The 25,135-nt window shown below is 39.6% G+C and overlaps 2 long non-coding RNA genes across 2 annotated transcripts; one reads left to right on the top strand and one right to left on the bottom strand.

The window, feature by feature from the left end:
• Window positions 1-4,950: 4,950 nt before the first annotated feature.
• On the bottom strand, window positions 4,951-12,994 carry LOC132114365 (uncharacterized). The gene is made up of 3 exons (XR_009425300.1): window positions 12,832-12,994; window positions 10,920-11,038; window positions 4,951-5,573 (listed from the first exon to the last, which is right to left on the bottom strand). It is a non-coding gene; the product is annotated as an uncharacterized LOC132114365 (long non-coding RNA).
• Window positions 12,995-19,966: 6,972 nt separating this feature from the next.
• Window positions 19,967-23,803, top strand: LOC132114364 (uncharacterized). The gene is made up of 3 exons (XR_009425299.1): window positions 19,967-20,181; window positions 22,937-23,115; window positions 23,483-23,803. It is a non-coding gene; the product is annotated as an uncharacterized LOC132114364 (long non-coding RNA).
• The last annotated feature ends 1,332 nt before the right edge of the window (window positions 23,804-25,135 follow it).

Raw genomic sequence — 25,135 nt, 5'->3', positions numbered from 1 at the left:
GAACTCACTGTTGAATTGTGCCAGTCCAGCGAAATAGAGAGACAGCAAGTGATGCTGTTTGATGTTTCTTCAGCGACGTCCTCTCCATATGCAGCCTCAGCCATCGATGCCATATCTTTCAGAGATAAGAATCAAGGTAATGCAAGAAGCTTTAAAAGCACTGAAAATGAAACATTTCTTTGTAAACGTTTTGGGAGTAAATATAAGTTCAGACAATGACCAGCATTTAGTAAACGGTGTTCTAAATGTAATGGCCTGAACCACTTTGCAAAAATGTGTTTGTCAAAAGAATTTAAAACGGAACACAGAGTACATGTTGTGGAGGATATAGATGGTGATACCTTGAGTAATTCCTTTTATGTGCTGATGGTTTCTGTAGAGGATGCAGCTCCAGGAGGGGCAAAAGGTGTCTCTATTGAGGAATCTGTGCAGTCCTCTAAGTGGATTGTTCGTCTTGTGGCTAATGGAACAATAGTACCTTTTAAGTTAGACACTGGTGCTAAGGTTAACTTAATTAACATCAGCGAAGTGAAAGCATTAAAAGAAAAAAACCCTAATTCAAAAACGTAGAGTTCCTGTTTGGAGTCACAAAGATAACCTTTTTAGGCAACACGTTGTCTGCAAAAGGTGTGGAACCAGATCCAGCTAACGTACAAGCCCTCTTGGAAATGCCTCCACCTAATGACAAGAAAGGAGTTTTACGTGTCCTAGGTATGGTACATTTCCTGGGAAAATTTCTGCCAAACCTATCTACCAAAACTACCCATCTGAGAGCCTTAGAGCCTAAGAGTTTGTGTGGTCTTCTGTACATGATCAAGAATGGAAAAGTTTAAAAGAGATCCCCACTACTGAACCTGTTCTTGATTTTTTTTTTTTTTTGATTACACTCGTCCAATTAAGATCTCTACAGATGCCTCTCAGGATGGACTTGGAACTGTGCTTCACTAGGCGGGTGGAGATTCCTGGAAGCCTGTGGCCTATGCTTCTCGGTCCCTGACGGAAACTGAAAAAAGGTACTCTCAAATTGAAAAGGAGACTTTGGGGGTACTATTTGGCTGTGAGAAATTCCATGGATATGTTTATGGATTACCTACTTTCACAGTAGAGACCAATCATAAACCATTAATATCAATAATTCAAAAGAACTTAAATTATATGTCACAGAGAATTCAACGCATGATGATGAAATTGCAAAGATATGATTTAAGTCTAGTGTATACACCTGGGAAGCATATCATGACTGCATGAGAGCAGTCACCTCAGTGAAGAAGTGGAAAGACATGTGAATACAGTGATTTCATCTTTAACATTCTCAGTGAGATGTTAAAACTTATTGTGGAGGAAACGACTAAGGATGCTAAATTGCAGAAACTGATTGTTCGTCTCCAACAAGGATGGATTAAAGGTAAGTGCTCACAGTATTTACCAATGAGGGCAGAACTGAGTGCGTGTAATGGCTTGTTGCGAAACAATCAAATTGTTATTCCAGTATCAATATGTCAAGATATGTTTCATCGTATACATGAAGGGCATCTTGGTATTGAAAAATGCAAGCAACATTTTTTTTTTTAATTTGTGGATTAATGCTTATTGGAGATGCGAAACGTTTCAAACGATTCAGTTTGATTTGGTGAACTGGTTCAAGAAGATCAGGTTACATCGAATGATTCGTTCGCGAACCGGATATCACTAAACTGCAGTGAACGTACTCACAACAGACCCAGAAGAGAATGCTGAATAAAGTCGTAGTTTTGCTATTTTTGGACCAAAATGTATTTTCGATGCTTCAACAAATTCTAACTGACCCTCTAATGTCACATGGACTACTTTGATGATGTTTTTCTTACCTTTCTGGACATGGACAGTATACCGTACATACATTTTCAGTGGAGGGACAGAAAGCTCTCAGACTAAATCTAAAATATCTTAAACTGTGTTCCGAACATGAACGGAGGTCTTACGGGTTTGGATGACATGAGGGTGAGTCATTAATGACATAATTTTCATTTTTAGGTGAACTAACCCTTTAATGGAGAGAGGGAAGGGCTGATTTGAAGCAGAAGATACGCAGCACAGCATGTTTGAGAGTTTGAGAGTGTAAAATATAAATAAAAAACTAACAAAAACATGGTGAACAAAGGTTTTACAAGAGAGGAAGTGATTGATCTGATCTTTGATGACACCTGGGAAGAGGCTGAGCATGATTCTTCAGATCCGGAGTCTGTGTATTCAGACATTGAGGAGGCATATGCTGCTGGCATTGATCCAGACGTGGATTGGTAAGCAAAGCTTATAGGTTTCTTTCTGATGAACCGATGAGAAATTAGTAAAATAGACTCTGTGTTTCAGTTCGAAAAAAACACCATTTCACACCCTTATATGTGCATTTCACACGCATGTAAGTGCATATGTGCATTCTCCTTTCAGATACATATATTCTTGCTTTCACACACTTTCATTCTTCTTACACATGCATACATTTCTACTCTTACACACACATACATTCTCCTTTCATATGCATATATTTTGCTTTCACACACACATACATTCTCCTTACAAATACATATATTTTTGCTTTCACACTCATACATTCTCCTGACACATACATATATTTCTACTCTCACACACATACATTCCTCCTTTCACATACATATACACACATACATATATAGAATGTATGTATGTAAGAGAAGAATGTACTGTATGTAAGAGAGACAGAATGTATGTATGTGCGAGAGAGAGTATAGTGGAAACGAAAGGCATTTAGTTGAAATGGAAGGTGGGTTAGGCACCTATCCTTGAGGGGGAGAGTACTGATCACAAAGGCAGAGGGCATATCGAGACTTAAGCCGAGTTCAGACTGCACGATTTTAGCCAATTTTTTGGCTCGCCGACAGGTTTTGAGAAATCGCAGACAAATGCCCGAAATCACAGGCAAATCTGTGCTCGTTCACGCGAGTGACAATCACGCAGTGTGAATGAGCAAAGACGCGATCTGAGAGAATCGCCGACGAGTCGCCGATGCCTGCGAGATATTTTGCATGCTAAATATCTGGACCTGTCGGCAATTCAAAATCATGCTGTCTGAAAAGTGTTCTGACTGAAAACTACATCAGGGATGACCGACAGCCAATGAGAGAGCAAGATACAGATCAGCAGGAGTTCGGGGAGGAGTTATAGACGCACGTCCTGATTCTGCCGAGTTCGACGCGTTCCTGGGTCAACAAGGGAGGTGCTTAAGGTAAATTTGATCAACCAATCAGATTACTCACGTCATGTGACATGTGCCAGCCTCAGCTTGCGCGCCACTATTTGAATTGTGTGCTTTGACGTCGCCTTCATTTTACAAAGGTAAGTGCATATTATTTAAAATGTGCCATTTCAAATGTGTCCATCCCTGCTCAGCAAAATGTATTATTTTCAATTGCACAATGGATTGATAACTGACGCGAACATTCGCTGAACTGCGCATATAAGGTCCAAATCGCCAAACCCCGTCCTATCGGACAGGAAGGTGCCCATGATCGTTTCGCCCCGGCCCGGTGTGGCGTTTCCCCCGTGATCGCGTCGTCGGATCTTTTTGTACGATTATTTATATCACTTTTGTCATCTATTCGTTTAGCGGATGCTTATACTAAAAAGCTTTAGAAAAGCTAAACACTTTTGCGGATGGATTGGGGGTTTGCCGTCCATCAACAACAAGGAAATATATTGTGTTGACCCGGAGACATCATTAACCCATCCAATATACAGTATGACACACATTGATCAATCACTGTATTTAAATAATAATCATTATTATAATAATACAATATCCAATTTAAAACAATCATTAATCTATCACTATATTGTAGTAATAATAATACAAATAATAATATATTGTGTTGACCCAGGGACGTCATATTCTTGTGTTGACCCAGGGACGTCATTCTTTATAGCTCATCTTATGTAAGACAAACAGTAATTAATCACTTCATTTTAATAATAATAATAATAATAATAATACAATATCTAATATATGACCAAGAGTAATCTATCACTATACTGCAATAATAATAATAATGAAATATCTAGTGTTGACCCAGGGACTTCATTCTTTATAACTCATGTAATATAAGCCAAACAGTAATTAATCACTTCATTTTAATAATAAAATCTAATATAAGACCAAGAGTAATCTATCACTATACTGCAATAATAATAATTATAATTATAATGAAATATCTAGTGTTGACCCAGGGACTTCATTCTTTATAGCTAATCTAATATATGACAAACAGTAATTAATCACTTCATTTTAATAATAATAATAATAATAATAATAATACAATATCTAATATATGACCAAGAGTAATCTATCACTATACTGCAATAATAATAATAATAATAATAATAATAATAATAATAATGAAATATCTAGTGTTGACCCAGGGACTTCATTCTTTATAGCTCATCAAATATAAGACCAACAGTAATTAATCACTTCATTTCAATAATAATAATAATAATAATAATAATAATAATACAATATCTAATATATGACCAAGAGTACTCTATCACTATACTGCAATAATAATAATAATAATAATGAAATATCTAGTGTTGACCCAGGGACTTCATTCTTTATAGCTTATCAAATATAAGACAAACAGTAATTAATCACTTCATTTTAATAATAATAATAATAATAATAATACAATATCTAATATAAGACCAAGAGTAATCTATAATAATAATAATAATAAAATATCTTTTGTTGACCCAGGGACTTCATTATTTGTAGCTCTATCTATAGAATTTTTTTTTTTAAACTTGATTCTTGCTTACAAATCTGTCCATTTATGTTTGCAGGAATACACTCTGTACTCTCCAGTGCTTGCTGAAGGAAAAACTGGGAGAGGAATCACCTTTTAGTCTGCTGACCCATAGATTTGGACCACAAGTTGTAGATGTCATCTCATTTTTAATCAGTCAGTTTAAGTAGAGGTACACTGAGCCAGTGAACACAATAACAAATGAATTGTAATTGTTTCAAACATTGTCATCTCAATTTAGTAATGTTACAGTTCATTGATTTAAATATACAACATATCACTGTTGGAGAACACATTCAGACAGCAGAGTAATGTTAAATGTTCATGGTTTACTTATCTTAATTTACAATTAAAGATTACATAATTTTTCAGATTTGTTTTAAAACAATACATAGTAAAATAAACAAAACCAAAAAACAGCAGTGTCTTTCACTTCATTTCTCATATGCACACTTACATCTACCTCTTTTCTGTCAAAGCACAGAATGGAGTAAAGCTTATTTTGCTTAATTACACTAGCACGTGCGTTTATTTGATAATTCAAATCAGGAAACTTCTGAGAATCATGTTCACTCGATCAGTAAGTACAAGTACAAGGTGTTTACAGCAATGTCCTCTGACTCCTATTGGGCAGCTACAGAAACTGACTTCAAAGAATAATTTTTCATTCTTCCAACTGCCTGTAAATCATGAATGACCTGGAAGTATCCATCTGTCTTCTTGATGAGAATGCTGATAAGATCATCCAGTCTACGGGTCCTAATGCCACACAAAAACTGAAATTTTAGGCGATGGAAAAATCTGATTAGAGAAGCAAAGAAAAACAATACATGTTTTAATATGATTGTGTTTGATTTTTTATATAACTATATTCCAAATGCTTGTGATTCTATTACATTATTTGCATGAACTCATAATGAAGTTGCATACTGTAACACGGAGTCAGAGACATTCGAATCCATCCGCAAGGCTTTATTTAGAATCGTCAACAGGCAGGAATAATCACCAGAAAACAGGAACAACGTAGGTAATCCGGAACACAGTTCAATAGATAGGCAATGGTCGCAATGGCAGGCAGCAGTAATCGTCAACGGGGTACACAGTCCAGAGTCATACACAGAAAATCCAACACAGAGATAAACGCTCAGAATTACAACCATAGGGAACGATAAGACTTCGCAATGAACAAAGAAAGTCTGCGCCTATTAAAGGCAATAACTAATGAGATGATAAGCCACAGCTGAGACGGAAAAGTACTGGGTCCGTGTGAGAAAAGAGTCCGGGGCGGAACTAATATTCGGGTGATGGTTCCCGCTGTGTTCGGTCAGAAAGGGCCACAGAGGCGCTATTAGTGACAGAGCCCCTCCCCTGCGAACGGCTCCCGACGTGAGCTCCTCCTCGGCGCCGAGGTCTACCACGAGGACGAGGAGCGGGTTTCTCCGAGTGTTCCCGGTGGAATGTAGCAGTAAGTTGGGGGTCGAGCATGTTCTTAAAATTGACCCAAGACCGCTCCTCGGGGCCGTATCCCTCCCAGTCCACGAGATACTGGAGAACCCCAGCTCGGCGCTGAGAGTCCAAGATCTGGTTGATCTGATAAATGTTCTCCTCTGCATCCATTAGGGGAGGAGTCTCTGCCAGAGCGGCCTCGTCCTGGTCCCCCTCTCCTCTCGGTTCCACAGCGGGCTTGAGCAGGGAAACATGAAAAGTGGGTGAGATGCGGTAATGAGATGGAAGATCTAAACGGAAAGACACAGGAGTGATTTGTCTGAGGATTTTGAACGGACCCACGTACCTTGGGCTAGGCTTTCTGCAGGGGAGTCGGAGTCTCAGGTCCCGGGTGGAGAGCCAGACCCACTGTCCGACTAGGTATGGAGGAGCGGCTCTCCGGAGGCGATTGGCTTGGCGGGTAACTCGTTGGGTTGCCTGTCGTAGGTTGGTGTGTGCTATATCCCAGGTAGCTTCGCTCCTCCGTAGCCAGGTGTCCACTGCGGGGAGATTAGTAGGCTCCCCGGACCACGGGAATAGTGGAGGTTGGAAGCCTAACACACATTGGAATGGGGTAAGTTGGGTGCAGGGCTTCCTTAGGGAATTCTGGGCGTATTCGGCCCACATGAGGTATTCACTCCAGTCCTCCTGATGGAGGTGACAGTAAGCTCGTAGGAAGCGGGAGAGTTCCTGATTCAGCCTCTCCACTTGTCCATTGGATTGCGGGTGGTACCCTGACGTGAGGCTGACGTTGACATTTAACTGAGACCAGAGGGACCTCCACACACGGGACGTGAATTGGGGTCCCCGATCCGAGATTATGTCTTCGGGCAAACCATAAAATCTAAAGACCTGGATGAGCAAGGCTTGAGCCGTCTCCCATGCAGTGGGAAGTTTGGGAAGCGGAATGAGGCGGCATGACTTTGAGAACCAGTCAATGATGGTAAAGATCACGGTGATGTGGTGAGAAGGGGGCAAGTCGGTCATGAAGTCGACGGCCAGGTGGGACCATGGTCTTTCTGGGATAGGGAGAGGCTGGAGCAGACCGGCAGGGCGCTGGCGTAGGGATTTGGTTTGGTTGCATGTGGCACATTCCTTGACGAAGGTTAGAATCTGTTGAGTCATGGAAGGCCACCAGAACTTATTGAGAACGAGTTCCCTGGTCGCCTGGACGCCGGAGTGGCCGGCGCTGGGATTCTCGTGGATCAGTGTCAGTACGTGATGCCGTAGGGGAGCGGGGACGTAGGTCAGTCCAGGAGGGCATTCCGGAGGAGCAGGGTCTGTTTCTAGGGCCTCAGTGATCTCGGCCATGATGTCCCATTGCACGGGGGAGACGATCTGGGAGATGGGAATGATGGTAGCCGGAGAGGTGTCTGATTGGGACAAGTCGTATTGGCGGGAGAGTGCGTCCGCCTTACCGTTCTTGGACCCGGGCCAATAGGTTATAGTGAAGAGAAACCTGGAGAAGAATAACGACCATCTGGCCTGGCGGGCATTGAGACGTCTGGCGGTTCTCAAGTACTCCAAGTTTTTGTGGTCGGTTAGAATGAGAAAGGGCATGGTCGAGCCCTCCAACCAGTGTCTCCATTCCTCCAGGGCCGCTTTCATGGCCAACAGTTCTCTGTCCCCGACGTCATAATTACGTTCCGCGGGATTGAGTTTGCGAGAGTAGTAGGCACACGGGTACAATTTCTCTGGGGTTCCCTGGCGTTGTGACAGTATTGCTCCGATACCTGTGCTGGAGGCGTCCACCTCCACAGTGAACTGACGTCGGGGGTTTGGGTGTTTCAAGATGGGAGCCGAGGTGAAACGAGTCTTCAGATCTTGGAACGCTTTCTCGCAGAGCGTAGACCATGCCAGCTTATTGGATCCACCTCCACTGCGAGTGAGAGAAGTTAGAGGAGCTGCTACTTGACTGAAACCCCGGATTAATCTTTGATAGAAGTTGGCAAACCCCAGGAAACGTTGGAGGTCCTTGACGGTTTGGGGACGAGGCCAGTGTAGCACGGCGGAAACCTTGCTGTCATCCATCATGACTCCCTCAGCAGAGATGATGTATCCTAAGAAGGAGACGGTGGAGAGGTGGAAGGCACACTTAGAGAGTTTGGCGTACAGCTGATTCTGAATTAATCTTTGGAGCACAGCTCGTACGTGTTGAACGTGTTCAGACAGGGTGTCGGAGTAGATCAGTATGTCGTCAATGTAGACTATGACGCACTTGTTGAGCATATCTCGGAAAATATCGTTGATAAGGGCCTGAAAGACGGAGGGACTGTTGGACAGACCGAAGGGCATGACCAGATATTCATAGTGGCCAGTCGTCGTGGAGAAGGCCGTCTTCCACTCGTCACCTGCCCGGATGCGAATGAGATTGTAGGCGCATCTCAGGTCGAGCTTGGTAAAGATACGGGCAGTGCGGAGTTGTTCCAGGGCTGAGGTACCAAGGGTAGGGGATAACGGTACTTGGTGGTTACTTCGTTGAGGGCTCGGTAGTCGATGCAGGGACGCAAGGATCCGTCTTTTTTTTTTTACGAAGAAGAAGCCCGCCGAGGTAGGTGAGGTGGAGGGTTGGATGAACCCCTTGGCGAGTTCTTCGTCGATGTATTGCTGCATGCTCAGAGTCTCGGGTTGGGACAGGGGGTATACACGACCCTTGGGGAGCGTGGCTCCAGGTAAGAGCTCGATGGCACAATCCGTGTCCCGGTGAGGTGGAAGCTGGGTGGCCCGGGATTTGCTGAATGCCGAGTGGAAATCCCAGTAAACCTCGGGAAGGTCCTGCGGGGGTTGACCTTCAGGTTGGGGAACTGGGACCACGTGATGGTTCCTCTATGGGGATTTGAGACACCGCTGGAGACAAGATTGGGACCACTGGATGATGTCCTGATCCTTCCAGGAAATTTGTGGATTGTGGAGGGTGAGCCAGGGGTGGCCAAGAATAATGGCGTGGTGAGGTGATTGAGTGACATGGAGTTGGATGGTCTCGGTGTGCAGGGAGCTGGTGATCAGTGTGATGGCCTCAGTGATGTGGTAGATCTTTCCAGCACCTAGTGGTCTTCCATCCAGGGCTGCCACCGCCATAGGAGGGTCACATGGAACAAGAGATATGCGATGGCGATTAACAAAGTCTTGGTCAATAAAGTTAGCCCCTGAGTCAATAAAGGCTTTAGTCTTGATGTGGCGGCCGTGGATGATCAAGCACACATCCAACAAGAGAGAGGGTGACAAGGAATTGTGGCTTACCCGAGTGCTGGTGGTTCTAGGAGGACGAGCGGAACATTGAGCTCGGAAGTGACCAGACTGACCACAGTAGAGGCATAGACGATTTCTCATCCTTCTCTCACGCTCCTCATCAGAGAGGCGGGAAAATCCCACTTGCATGGGCTCCTCCAGGGCGTGAGCCGAAGACTGGGGTGAGGCGAGAGGTAATCGTGGTTGACGACTCCTGCGAGAGCGGAGCAGATGGTCCAGTTTGATCGCCATCTCCATATACTCCTCCAAAGTCTTGCTCTCATCCCGACAAGCGAGCTCAGCCTGCAGGTCCGTGCGAAGCCCTCGATGGAACATGGTCTTAAGGGGTTTTCCTTCCCAGCCCGCCTGGGCTACTAGCGTGCGAAACATGAGAGCGTAATCCGCAGCGGTGGATGATCCCTGGCGAAGGTTTAATAGTTCCTCCTCCGCCTCCTTGCCATCCTCAGCGTGGTCAAACACCTCCCGGAATTTGGTGAGAAAGTGCTGATACGACGGAAAACCATCTGCTGGCCCTCCCACAAAGCCGTTGCCCAGCTCAAGGCCTTACCGGTGAGAAGGGTGCAGACGAGGGAAACCTTGCCATCCTCTGTCACTGAGCCCGGCGGCAGCGAGTTCACATAGATGGCACACTGCATAAGAAAACCCCTGCACTTGCCTGGGGAGCCGTCATATTTCTCTGGAAGTGCCAAGCGGGGTGCGTGGATGCCCGTAGTGAAGACCGCGGAAGGCGGCGCGGTGGGGCCTGCAGTGAGATCTTGTGGCACAGCCTGTGGGAGCGACCGCATAGACCGCACCAATTCCTCGGTCATGGTGGTCAGCCGATCTAACTGTTGGTGATGCACAGTCAACAGGGAGGCTTGTCGTGTCAATTTAGTAACCACTCGATCTAAAGCCGCTGGATCCTGAGGTGGCGAAGTCTTCTGTAACACGGAGTCAGAGACATTCGAATCCATCCGCAAGGCTTTATTTAGAATCGTCAACAGACAGGAATAATCACCAGAAAACAGGAACAACGTAGGTAATCCGGAACACAGTTCAATAGATAGGCAATGGTCGCAATGGCAGGCAGCAGTAATCGTCAACGGGGTACACAGTCCAGAGTCATACACAGAAAATCCAACACAGAGATAAACGCTCAGAATTACGACCATAGGGAACGATAAGACTTCGCAATGAACAAAGAAAGTCTGCGCCTATTAAAGGCAATAACTAATGAGATGATAAGCCACAGCTGAGACGAAAAAGTACTGGGTCCGTGTGAGAAAAGAGTCTGGGCGGAACTAATATTCGGGTGATGGTTCCCGCTGTGTTCGGTCAGAAAGAGCCACAGAGGCGCTATTAGTGACACATACGTTTAATTTCAAATATTACCTTTCAACAAGATTGTTTGTATCGGAGTCGGCATGGTTGTAGCACTGTCCGACCATGCGTGTCATATTTCCAGCCAGTAATCCTTGAAGTATAAGCAAAGAACTGAGAAATCTTGAAACCTTTGATTTAAGATTTAAAATCTTAAAGCTATAATGAAAAAAAGAATAACCAATTTAATATTTACTTTAAAATAGTTATATAAATAGTAACAGTACAGGTAACACTTTAGTATAGGGAACACATATTCAATATTAATAATGAGTTTTTACTCAATAAACTTCCTAAGTAGTTTTCTGCTTATTAACAGTTAGTAAGTTCCTTGTTCAGTTTAGGTATTGGATAGGATTAGGAATGTAGAATAAGGTCAAGCAGAATAATGCATTAATATATGCTTTATTTCATTATTATAATTATTATCATTATTGTTATTATTATTAAAATAAAGTGATTAATTACTGTTTGTCTTATTTTAGATGAGCTATAAAGAATGAAGTCCCTGGGTCAACACTAGATATTTCATTATTATTTTTTATTATTATTATTATTATTATTGCAGTATAGTGATAGATTACTCTTGTTCATATATTAGATATTGTATTATTATTATTATTAATAAAATAAAGTGATTAATTACTGTTTGGCTTATATTAGATGAGCTATAAAGAATGAAGTCCCTGGGTCAACACTAGATATTTCATTATTATTTTTATTATTATTATTATTATTATTGCAGTATAGTGATAGATTACTCTTGTTCATATATTAGATATTGTATTATTATTATTATTAATAAAATAAAGTGATTAATTACTGTTTGGCTTATATTAGATGAGCTATAAAGAATGAAGTCCCTGGGTCAACACTAGATCTTTCATTATAATTATTTTTATTATTATTATTGCAGTACAGTGATAGATTACTCTTGGTCTTATATTAGATATTGTATTATTACTATTATTATTAATAAAATGAAGTGATTAATTACTGTTTGTCATATATTAGATTAGCTATAAAGAATGAAGTCCCTGGGTCAACACTAGATATTTCATTATAATTATAATTATTATTATTGCAGTATAGTGATAGATTACTCTTGGTCTTATATTAGATTTTATTATTAAAATGAAGTGATTAATTACTGTTTGGCTTATATTACATGAGTTATAAAGAATGAAGTCCCTGGGTCAACACTAGATATTTCATTATTATTATTATTGCAGTATAGTGATAGATTACTCTTGGTCATATATTAGATATTGTATTATTATTATTATTATTATTATTAAAATGAAGTGATTAATTACTGTTTGTCTTACATAAGATGAGCTATAAAGAATGACGTGCCTGGGTCAACACAAGAATATGACGTCCCTGGGTCAACACAATATATTATTATTTGTATTATTATTACTACAATATAGTGATAGATTAATGATTGTTTTAAATTGGATATTGTATTATTATAATAATGATTATTATTTAAATACAGTGATTGATCAATGTGTGTCATACTGTATATTGGATGGGTTAATGATGTCTCCGGGTCAACACAATATATTTCCTTGTTGTTGATGGACGGCAAACCCCCAATCCATCCGCAAAAGTGTTTAGCTTTTCTAAAGCTTTTTAGTATAAGCATCCGCTAAACGAATAGATGACAAAAGTGATATAAATAATCGTACAAAAAGATCCGACGACGCGATCACGGGGGAAACGCCACACCGGGCCGGGGCGAAACGATCATGGGCGCCTTCCTGTCCGATAGGACGGGGTTTGGCGATTTGGACCTTATATGCGCAGTTCAGTGAATGTTCGCGTCAGTTATGAATCCATTGTGCAATTGAAAATAATACATTTTGCAGACAGGGATGGACACATTTGAAATGGCACATTTTAAATAATATGCACTTACCTTTGTAAAAGTAAGGCGACGTCAAAGCACACAATTCAAATAGTGGCGCGCAAGCTGAGGCTGGCACATGTCACATGACGTGAGTAATCTGATTGGTTGATCAAATTTACCTTAAGCACCTCCCTTGTTGACCCAGGAACGCGTCGAACTCGGCAGAATCAGGACGTGCGTTATAGACCATGGCTTCATTTCAGAAAAAGGCTTTCTTCTCTGTCTATTTGGACCCATGAAATGGAAGATAAATTAGTATAAATTTAGCAGGAGCACCCATGTCTGTTTGACGTTTCATCTGAGCTATCGCAGTCTCATGTGAAAACTTGCATGTGTGATATCGTGTTGTTTCCTTGTCACATCTCGCGAGTGTTTGGTTGTGAAATGTAGTTTGCGTGCCAGACAGAGTTGTCGGCGATTCTTTCTATTGTAAAGTCATGCAGTGTGAAACATTCTGTCGCCGATCCATCGTGCAGTGTGAACACAGCAGTGACTGAATGCTGGCTAAGATAATCATGCAGTGTGAAAAGAACAGTGACCCAACTTCTTTGAAAATCGTGCAGTCTGAACTCGGCTTTATGTATGCAGCGCTATCCCTAGCAGTTAATGATAATACTTGTAAAATTATTGATAAAATGCTATTTAACTTCTTTTGGAAATAAGAAATTTCCTATATATATATATCTACTATATAAAGAAATCTGTGGTTATGAACTCAACTAAAAATGGAGGCCTGAACTTCTTAGATTTTACCACCATTAATCACACCTTCAAAGTTAACTGGATTAAGCAATTCCTTAAAAAACCAACATCTATCTGGAATATTATTCCTCAATTTATCTTTTCACAAGTTGGTGGTCTTCAATTCCTTTTACTTTGTGACTACAGTATTACCAAACTTCCTTTAAAACGATCTAATTTCCACAAACAGATTCTTCTTTCTTGGAATTTTATCTATAAACACAACTTCTATCCCAACAGGTGTTTTATCTGGAATAATAAGCACATTCTATATAAATCTAAATCTTTATTTCTTTTGAATTGGTTTTGTAATGATATAATTTTTTTTCAGGCAACTTTATAACCATGATGGTCTTATGTTGAACTACTCGGAATTTCTTTCTAAATATAATATTCCAGTTACTCCTAGGGATTTTGTTGTGGGTATGGATGCCATCCACTCTGGTCTAAAAATTATTCTTAAAAATACCTGTCCTCTGCTCTCCCCATACTCGTTAGATCCTGCTGATACTGAAATAAGACGGATCTGTTTCTCTATTCCCTGTATTAAAAATAATAACCATTGTATACGGGCTTTGTTCCAAAGGAATATTGTCTCCAGAACTGCTATTATATAATTCTGGAATGGATGTGCTGATAATTTTTTATGGTATAAAATCTGGAAACTCCCACATAAATACTTAATTACTAATAAAATCAAAGAAATCTCGCTTAAACTTATTTATAAATTTTACCCATGTAATTAGATTTAATTGTGAAATTGATACATTGTGTACATTTTGTAATGTACAGGATGAACAATTTTATCATTTATTTTGGAGTTGTCCTCATTCAGTTTGTTTTTGGTCAGATTTCTACTCCTTTATAAAGGCTCATATCATGTCCAGCTTTCAACTGTGCTTTAAAAATGTATTATTTGTTGTTTTCTCTTATGACAAATCTTACCATAAGGAATATTACTTAATTAATCTGCTTCTTTTGTTAGCTAAATTTAGTATTCATAAATGTAAATTTGGAGGAAATAAGCCTTTATTTTTAGCAGAAATTTTGCAATACCTAAATACAATATTGGGGCTGAAAAATAAGAAAGCTGCAAAATTCGTTTCAATCTGTAAACTTTTCACATCTTTGTTTAACTTTTAAATTGGTCTCTGATTTTGTATATGTATTTTATGTCTGTTTATTTGCTTTACATTTTGTACCCCCTGATTGCAGTTGTAATTTCTAAAAGTCCTTAAAAAAAAAAAAAGGCAGGTTAGGCGCGATTAGGCTCATCGGGACAGGTCATGATAAGGAAGCCGCAGAAGTATTTCAGCAAGCTAACTGGGTTTTAAAAAAGAAATAAATATTATCATCGTGAAAAGGTTACATGACCTCGTCCTTTGAGCGAATTGTGAATGAGGATGCGAGCTCAGCCTCAGTCATGTTGCCAGATAGACATATTATACGGTGCCCGTAAAGTGACTTGTTTTACTTAGTTTTGTCGTGTCCAAGACATAATAACTCGTGGGAACGTGATACTATGTCGTGGCCATGAGATATTAATTTGTGGGAACGTCATATTAACATATTAAGAGTGATGCCAGAAAGGTAAGAAAAACATCATCAAAGTAGTCCATGTGACATCAGAGGGTCAGTTGGAATATTTTGAAGCATCGAAAATACATTTTGGTCCAAAAATAGCAAAAACTTCGACTTTATTCATCATTGTCTTCTCTTTCAGGTCTGTTGTGAGTTCAAGAAGATCCGGTTACATCGAATGATTCGCTCATGAACCGGATATCACAAACTGCTTTGTTTTGAACTCTCTCTCACAACAGACACGGAAAAGAAGACAATGCTGAATAAAGTCGTAGTTTTTGCTATTTTTGGACCAAAATGTATTTTCGATGCTTCAAAATATTCTAAGTGACCCTCTGATGTCACATGGACTACTTTGAAGATGTTTTTCTTACCTTTCTGGACATGGACAGTAGACCGTACACACAGCTTCAATGGAGGGACTGAGAGCTCTCGGACTACATCTAAAATATCTTAAACTGTGTTCAGAAAATAAACGGAGGTCTTACGGGTTTGGAACGACATGAGGGTGAGTTATTAATGACAATTTTACTTTTTGTGTGAACCAACCCTTTAATGTGTTATTTAACGTGTTGAATTCTTATTCAGGGATCATCTGATTTTTTTGTATATAGTATACTCAGCGAAGACGTATCGGTATTGGATGAGAAACCGATCCATGTAATGGTCCAGTAACATTATGTAAACTGCAATTGCAAGAACTGCACCGATGCAGATGTCATACCATAGCAATCTGTCGATAAATGCACACACACACACACACACACACACACACACACACATACCTTGTACTCTCTGATGTTCGCTCTGCTCGGTGCCCCTGCAGATTGAAAAACATGCTGAATCCATGCAGACTCAGATCAGGGGAGGAGCCGAAACTTGACGCAGCTTGAGTTTATAAAAGGTGCTGAAGCCATCACAAATTAATTAATCAAATAATTTTTTAGGGAGGCTATGCAGAAGTTTAGGGGGGCTGAAGCCTGTTTCTACTGTTTCTACGGAAAAAAAGTGTTTATCACAAAAAAAATATATATATATATAAATTTTATATATATATATATATATATATATATATATATATATATATATTCCGTTATTTATTTTAATTATCTTTAAACCTGTATTTGTTTATTGCAATTTGAAAAACTCACAGTAAATGGGCTCGGTCCACAAATTTCACTGGTAGCTTCAGCGACACAAGTGTGTGCATACTTCCGGTCTTGGGACATTCTCATTCACGGTAAGAGGAAACTTACAAACAAAACTTGACTAGACATAAATGATTAATGTTTTTCATATTAAAAAGTGGATAGTGGTATATCACAGACAAGAGGAAACATCCTCATTACATTATTGCGTACATCTGTGTGGAAATTCATTAATATACCATGTGGATTCATTCTTTCTTCAGTTGATTATGAGGCTCAGCATCAGTGCTTAGTCAGTCAATGGGGATTTGTGGGACATTTTTGGAGAGTTGATTTTGTTCCGAATGCTATTTATAAGATTATGTTTTACAACTGTCAAACGATCGTTTCGAGATGCTCAGAGATTTCTGCATGTATGTTTTATTAACTTTATTTAATAACATAATTTATAACTAACTGTACAATTTAACAATGTAATTATGATAGGTTTGCATTAATTAAAGATAGGTGTTTGCATTATCTGTTTTGTGAAAGATCTGTTGCATAAATAATTGTCTTTAAGCAGCGCATGAATATTTTTTACAAATTATTTTGCATTAATTATCAGATAAAACAAATCTTTGAATTAGTCATTCTTTACAGCCTGTTTTTATTTATTTATTTCTTTATTTTTAATGCAAAGTTAACTGAGGAAGATGATAAAATATGTTGAGTATGTGCACAATTGAGAAATGGGTATTTATGAAGATCAATAGCAGCCCATGTCTCACAACACAAGGTAAATATTTCATTAAAAAATGTTTGATACAAACATTTTTGAAAAATAATAATTTGTACATTTGCATAATTGGTAAGGGAAAAATACATTGGGTAGCTGTTTGTACACACCATGTTCAACATTTTGTGAACGGTATGCATTTAATTTATTTAACGGACCCAAAAATGCATAAGTTTAAAATGCACGCAGTTAACATTTATAGTACAGTAATAATAGCGGTGTAACGCGGGAGCTGATGAGACGTGGGGATCCATATCCAAGCTTTTATTGTACAGAGACGTGGTCTTAACAGGCATGGGTCAGATACTGGCAAACAGGTATATAGAGGGCAAGACACAAGAATAATCCTAGGGCAAGATTGGGACTTCGATGAGCGAACAATATCCTGATGGCCAAGCAAAAGGGGTAATCCAGTATCCAGAGCAAAAGGGTCCAAACACGAGTAACAGGGCATGGAAAGAAGAAGACTAAATGATGAAAACTAGAAAATTAAACAAGACAATGAAAATTATAAATAGAGACAAGACTAAGAAAACAATTAACTGAAACAAGACTATGGACTAATGGATAAGTGCTGAACAATACTCATCCGTTTGAAAGTGATCTAAGTGAGTGTTATATGGTGAATGTGTGATGGGTTACAGCTGTGTGCAATCAGTGTCTTCAGCTGTCTGTGTGTAATTAGTGCAATGGATGATGGGAACTGTAGTCCAGGGTGACGTGCAACAGTTAATGTAGTGCTGGAGTCCATGTAGTGAGCGGGTGACCTCTGGTGGTGAGTGAATGGAAGTTCATAGACCATATCATGACAAGCTTTATATATATGTGTTATTTGCATTTTTATATTAATATATATATAATATATTTATATATTTAATCTTTGAATTTCTCCCATTCTCTACACTGGCATTTAAGCACAGCCAGAAGTATCTATGCGGGAAGTCGTGGCCTAATGGTTAGAGAGTCGGACTCGCAATCGAAAGGTTGTGAGTTCGAGTCTTGGGTCGGCAGGAATTGTGGGTGGGGGGAGTGCATGTACAGTTCTCTCTCCACGTTCAATACCACGACTTAGATGCCCTTGAGCAAGGCATCGAACCCCCAACTGCTCCCCGGGCGCCGCAGCATAAATGGCTGCCCACTGCTCCGGGTGTGTTTTCACTGTGTGTGTGTGTGTGTGTGTTCACTGCTGTGTGTGTGCACGTCGGATGGGTTAAATGCAGAGCACGAATTCTGAGTATGGGTCACCATACTTGGCTGAATGTCACTTCACTTCACTCGCTAGACCGGAAATCCAAGATGGCGGAGATATACAATTAGCTCATACAGTTCAGCTTTAATCAAAGTTATTAAAGAGTCTCACGCAGACGAAACATGTAGTTTCATTTGTGTGTAAAAATTACTTAAGGCAGACTGCTGAGGGAAATGAAATGAAAGAATATATGATTTCATTGTTTGTGTGAATGTATAATATGAAACCGAATGTCTTCAGAAAAGTTAAAGCTCCCCTCTCTGTAATGCATAATAAAGGCTTTGTTAATGGGAACTGCTCTGTTCTGTAGACTGTGGATTTACAAATTCATTCAGTCTGATTTATATCTGTGTTCAGACCAATGCAAAATCTTAACCAGATGATGGAAAATAGCCTACCTTGTTATCAGAAGTGTTAAGATTTTTAGAATGCACATAAGTTTATGTAGAACTGTTTATGGATCAGATACAATTGTATTTATCATTCTGAGTCATCCTTTTATTAAAAAAATAAATAAATAAACAAAAATTTTTTTTGAACATGTAATACATATCAGTAGATAACATGTTATGATTTTTTTATTTTTTTTTTATCTGGCCATGATTTTTAAAATGTTTTATTTCACTGTTTAGGCAAATAAAAATGCATAGTGCTGCTAATTTTATTTATTGGCTTTTGTCATAAAACTTGTGTATCTGTACTTTTTTTATATTTACAGCACATTTAAACAACGCGGTGTATAACAGTTTGGATTGAGATTGAAATACTGTAAAACATTGGTAGCTCTCAGACGCTTTCATTTTTAAAAAGTAGCTCCTGAATTAAATACAGTTGGAGAACTTTATTTAAATTGCTGATAAGTTGCTGTTATATAATATAAAAATTATTTCATGTTTCCTCTAAACCATATGTTTGTATTATAACAATACTTTTAATCAGTATAATAAGACACAATCAGGAAGCACAAGTTAACAATCAAATGAAATATATATATATATATATATATATATATATATATATATATATATATATATATATATATATATATATATATATATATATATATATACATGTACGTTTAATTTTAATTTTTAAAACAAGCCCTTCAGCAAGAGTGCCTAAAATGCATTAACATAAAATGCATATTTGATTTTTTTTATTACTTTATTTTCGTGAACATAGCTGCCATTTTTGTGCATTAAGAACATTCAAAACAATCCTATAAAAACAAATTGTCATTAAAATAAATACTTTTTAAAGATAAAATAGACCAAAAACACGGGGAAATGCAATTGATTAAAACATCTCTCAGTCTTTACAGCATTTTAGAATTTACTTTTAGAAACATTAGCTTGGACAAAGTCTCAGGCTTCAGGCTCATGCAGTGTGCACAGTACAGTAATCCAGCAGCGGAAAACACTCGCTCAGCTATTGCTTAGCCTATTTCAAAGATTCTCGAACTTGCAAATCATCATGGGGCACTCTGGGTTGAGCGAACGACACTGAACGTATTGAGCAACCGGAGTGGATATATATAATACAAACAATTAGAATATATTTATAATGCCTGAATGAGATTTTAGATGTTTTATAATGATGTTTTGTGCACTGTGACTTTCTCTGTAATAATGGATTCACAGCTAAACTGATCTGATCTGAGAGAGTGAAGAGTGTGTCATTGTTCTCTACAGGTTGAGTTATTGTGGCATCACAGATGAAGGTTGTGCTGCTCTGGCTTCAGCTCTGAGATCAAACCCCTCACACCTGAGACAGCTGGTTCTGACTGGGAATAAACTAGGAGATTCAGTAAATCTGCTGTCTGCTGTACTGGAAGGTCCTCACTGTAAACTGGAAAGACTGAGGTAAGATCATCTCTCTGGTTGCATGTCTTTGTCATCGGTAAGACGTGGATGTAAATTATAAGACTAAAATCAACTTTTAAAATAAATTTTCAATAAATACACTAAATCACAGCACAAATGACTCTGAGGACTGTACTGGTTCATTTAATTCATTTCCATCACATCACATGACCTGAAGCTCCAGTTGTTTTGCCCAACAAACATTTACTGGAGCTTCAGCTGCTTCTGCTTTTTTGTTTAGTACTGATCTTTCAGATGAACATTAATGTGAAACATAGTGAGTCAAAGCCTCTGTGGTTTACTGCAGAGTATAAAAATTGCTTTAGAGTTCAACAGACAAGAGTGTGAATACGTTTAGTTAACGCACTACTACAGTGATCAATGAATGAAGGTTACAATTACTTTAGCTTCAAACATTATCAGACCCTCACAATATTTAAAACAGATATGTTTAATAATGTACACTTCAATATAGTAAAATGAACTTGCTTAATGTATAATAACCAGGGCAAAGCTTTATTTAAAGGCTCAAAGTGGACTAAAAGCACCAAAGACCATAAAGCTGGAAGTAAATGAGTGATGATCCAGACAAAAAGAAGCTCATTATCATCTTGTGCATGTGTAGACAATTGTTCTTAAATTGTTCATTAATACTTTCTGTCACAGTAATGGATTTCTGTTCCTTTTGTGTTATCCCTATTTGGTCATGTTCCGTTCCTAGTCCCCCCCCCCCCCCCCCCCCCTCCTGTTCTTCATATTACTTTCCCTGTGTTTAAATACCCTGTCTGTTTAGTTCCAGTTTGTCCACTATTAGTGTTTGTAGATATGGAATTGAGTTTGGATGTGCCTCTGTTTCCCCCGTGATCATTAAAAGCCTTATTTGTTATCTCCTTCGTCCAACATTTTACTTAGCACACCTACACGTGTTAGAGAATAGTGGACCGAAAAAGTGAATACATTTTGCAGCGTTTTTCTTTCTTTTTTGTTTTGTTTTCCCCCTCTCCCGGAATGGCCTTACAGCTCCTATGCCTGGAGCAGTCGGACCGTTCGCTTGAGAACCACGCCAGAGACTTTCTCGATCTGGCGTGCCTTGCTGCTTGCTCTGTACTTATTATTACACCGACCTGAGCGAGCGGTGTAAGGCACACCTACCAGCGAATGGTCCCAGAGAGGATTTCACCGCTTTCGTGAAGTTAGTGCTGGAGATTAACAGATCCCTGTTCACTTTCTGCCCCACTGAGGAGGATATCTCCAGCCCCACTCCCGTCCAGCCCTGAATCTCCTGCGTCTCCACTGGTTCCATCCAGCCCTGAATCTTCTGCGTCTCTGCTGGCTCCGCCCAGCCCCGAATCTCTTGCGTCTCCACTGGTTCCGCCTAGCCCAAGTCTATGTGTGTTCCCTCCCAGCCTCCCTCTCCTGCTTCCTCTCAAACAAGCCAGTCCCTCAACCCCATCTCTGCTGGTACCGGTCAATCCCGCAGCTCACCCTCAGTCAGCGCCATCTGGGCACTATGATTCGCCACTGGACTTCCAGTCTCCAGCTCTGCCTTGGCTTGAGGATTCCCTGTCACCGCCTCCAGCCTCTGAGCCCAGGACTCCTCCTCGGTCCTTCGGCCCATCGGCTCCACCTTGGCACCTAGCTCCCTCGTTTCCACCATGGCCCATCATCCCACAAGCTCCACTGGGCTTCCTCATCCCTTCGGCTCTGCGTTGGTCAGTCGTCAACCGCCCACTCCTGTGGCTTCGCCTCATCACTCCATCCCTCCAGCTCTGTCAGGCTCTTCCTTCCCTTTGGCTCTACCTCCATCCTCAGTCGCTCTAACTGCGCAGTGGGCTTCCGGAGCCCACCATGGGCCGCTATCCTGGCTGGCCTCTGGATTACCATTTGGCTCCTCCTCCTCCGGGCTCCTCTCTGGCTCCACCCTACATCCACTCCACGGTGGTACTATGCTCCATGCTCCCTCTCTATTGCTTGCCCCTTGCCTGCCCCACGCCCACCTCCTGAACCCCCACCCTCCCTCCGCTGGACTATGTACAAGGACGCACCGTTCCGGGAGGGGGCGAACTGTCACAGTCATAGACTTCTGTTCCTTTTGTGTTATCCCTGTTTGGTCATGTTCCATTCCTAGTTTAGTTAATTGATTACTCCCCACCTGTTCCCATTCTTCTCATTACTTTCCTTGTGTTTAAATACCCTGTCTGTTTAGTTCCAGTTTGTCAGCTACTAATGTTTGTAGATTTGGAATTGTGTTTGGATGTGCCCCTGTTTCTCCAGTGATCATTAAAAGCCGTATTTGTTATCTCCTCCGTCAAACATTTTACTTAGCACACCTGCTCGTATTACACTTCAATATCTTTGATTTCACCACATTTCTGTTCAGTATATAAGCTGCCAGATGAGAACAAATATGATTGCAAGAGTTAATAAATTATCTGTAATGGGGAACACGTGGCTCCTGTGAAGTAAATGGCCTCCTATAGGTGTTTATTAGAGGAGCAAATGACTGTTTCTCCAGACACATCAGTCCTTATATCAATATGGAACAATATCTAACATTCCACTGTCTGTTCAATCATGAAGCACATGACAGTTTCAAACAGCACCACTGAGCATCAACATGCATAAATCTCCTTCTGTCAACAGGAGTTTGTGTCAATGCTTGTCATTATAACACCTCTCCTGCTCTGAAACTAGAGTCAATAACAAACTACAAAAATTTGAAATATGATTCAGATTGTGTCATTGTTCTCTACAGGTTGTTATATTGTGGCGTCACAGATGAAGGTTGTGCTGCTCTGGCTTCAGCTCTGAGATCAAACCCCTTACACCTGAGAGAACTGGATCTGTCTGAGAATAAACTAGGAAAATCAGGAGTGAAGTCACTCTCTGAACTGAAGGATGATCCACATTATAAACTGGAGACATTATACTATTGTGAGTTTATTCTAAATTGAGCTTCTAAATTGAACGAAGTTTAATAAAAGATCTCATGTGTGTAATTGGAGAATATAGAATAATAATTCAGCTCCACTAAAGTCACTGTACTTTAAACTGTTTAATTCTGTAATGTGATTGATCTATAAATATATGAATATTTTCATCTCTTCCAGTGTTTCTGTGTGTAAGTCATAAAGAGAGAATCATTGATCACTTACTGTTATTAATCTATGATCAGTTGTTCAGTCATATCTCTGGCTATAATATGAATATAATGTGTTTTTTCTTAGCTGGATGTGCTGATGTGATGTGACAGCAGTAATGTATCATACTCATATGTAACTGTCTGTGTGTTTTATTGTAGGACTCTCAGTATTCAGACGTCAGTACAGTTTCCTCAGGATCAGCTTCTGGTGAATAAACCGCTACAGAGAATTCACAGTCACACAATCACCAGAGACTGAAGACACAGAGACACACAGCATCACACTGTTATGTGTGCCATCTTTCACTTTCTTGTTTTATAGGTAATGGCTTATGAAACTGAGAGCAGAAAATGGGCAATTTGGAATCATGTTGGATTTATTAAATAATGACTATATTTTTAGATTCTGTAACACCCAATACACACTGCAAACAATGCTAATTCATTATGAAATATGGACAACTTTGATCAGGGGTGTCAACCCTAATTAAACACACTTGGACCAACTACGTTTACATTTACATTTAGTAAAAGGTTTTTTTTTTTTTTTTTTTTTTAAAGAAGATAAATAGGTAAAGTAGAATTAAAATAGAATAGAAAGTGCTAGAGTTAGAGGGTCAAACAAAGATGGAACAGATGTGTTGATAGTCATTTCTTGAAGATGGCTAAGGACTAAGCTGCTCGGATTAAGTTGGGCAGGTCATTCCACCAAGAAGGAACAGCTAATGAAAAAGTCAGTGAAAGTGATTTTGTGCTTTTTTTATTTCAATCAAGTTGGAGCTAAACTCTGCAGGACATCGGCCCTCTAGGACAGAGTTTGGGCACCCCAGCTTTGATTATATTGGGAGAATGAGATTAATTTATCATTATAATCTTTGTTTAACTTAAATATAAACTTTTAAAATGTTTTTACAAGATTTAGTTTTGAGAAAATCAAGAGTCTGATTACTGATGAGATTGATACTGTAAATGTATCTACCAGAAAATCACTGTAAAGATTTCACTGTATGTATATATATATTTTTATATGATGATCTAATAAAGTTTCCACCTAAATCTTTATATTCTTTTACATGTTTTTCCTTTCCCTCCTGCTTATGAACACAGTTATTTAGGGCTATGTTAACACAAGTTTATACAGTGGGTATGGAAAGTATTCAGACCCCCTTAAAATTTTCAGTCTTTGTTATATTGCAGCCATTTGCTAAAATCATTTAAGTTTTCCTCAATGTACACACAGCACCCCAATATTGACAGAAAAACACAAAATTGTTGACATTTTTGCAGCTTTATTAAAAAAGAAAAACTGAAATATCACATGGACCTAAGTATTCAGACCCTTCGCTGTGACACTCATTTATTTAACTCAGGTGCTGTCCATTTCTTCTGATCATCCTTGAGATGGTTCTACACCTTTATTTGAGTCCAGCTGTGTTTGATTATACTGATTGGACTTGATTAGGAAAGCCACACACCTGTCTATATAAGACCTTACAGCTCACAGTGCATGTCAGAGGAGACCTACGAGACCGGAAGTGGGTGCGGGAGATGCGTCCTCGGGAGCATTTTGAACACGAGCAGAGACATTGCTGAAGAGGAAAGTTTTTGTTTTGTTTTCTCTTAGTTGCTTCAAAGTTTATTTTGGTTGTTTGTTTGCGGGTTCATGGCATAATCTGATTTGTGACTGGATCAGAATGGCAAATTATAGTGGATTTTCAGAGGAAGAAGATATGCAGATGGGTTGGGAAAAGAGTACGAGTAGGAAATGAGGAGGGAAAAAAGAGTATAGAAATAGTCAGATGACAAATAAGA

Source organism: Carassius carassius, chromosome 33, assembly GCF_963082965.1.
Source record: "Carassius carassius chromosome 33, fCarCar2.1, whole genome shotgun sequence".
NCBI classification, from domain to species: Eukaryota; Metazoa; Chordata; class Actinopteri; order Cypriniformes; family Cyprinidae; genus Carassius; species Carassius carassius.
The sequence above is the reverse complement of the archived record's forward strand: the minus strand, read 5'-3'. Positions and strand labels throughout refer to the sequence as shown.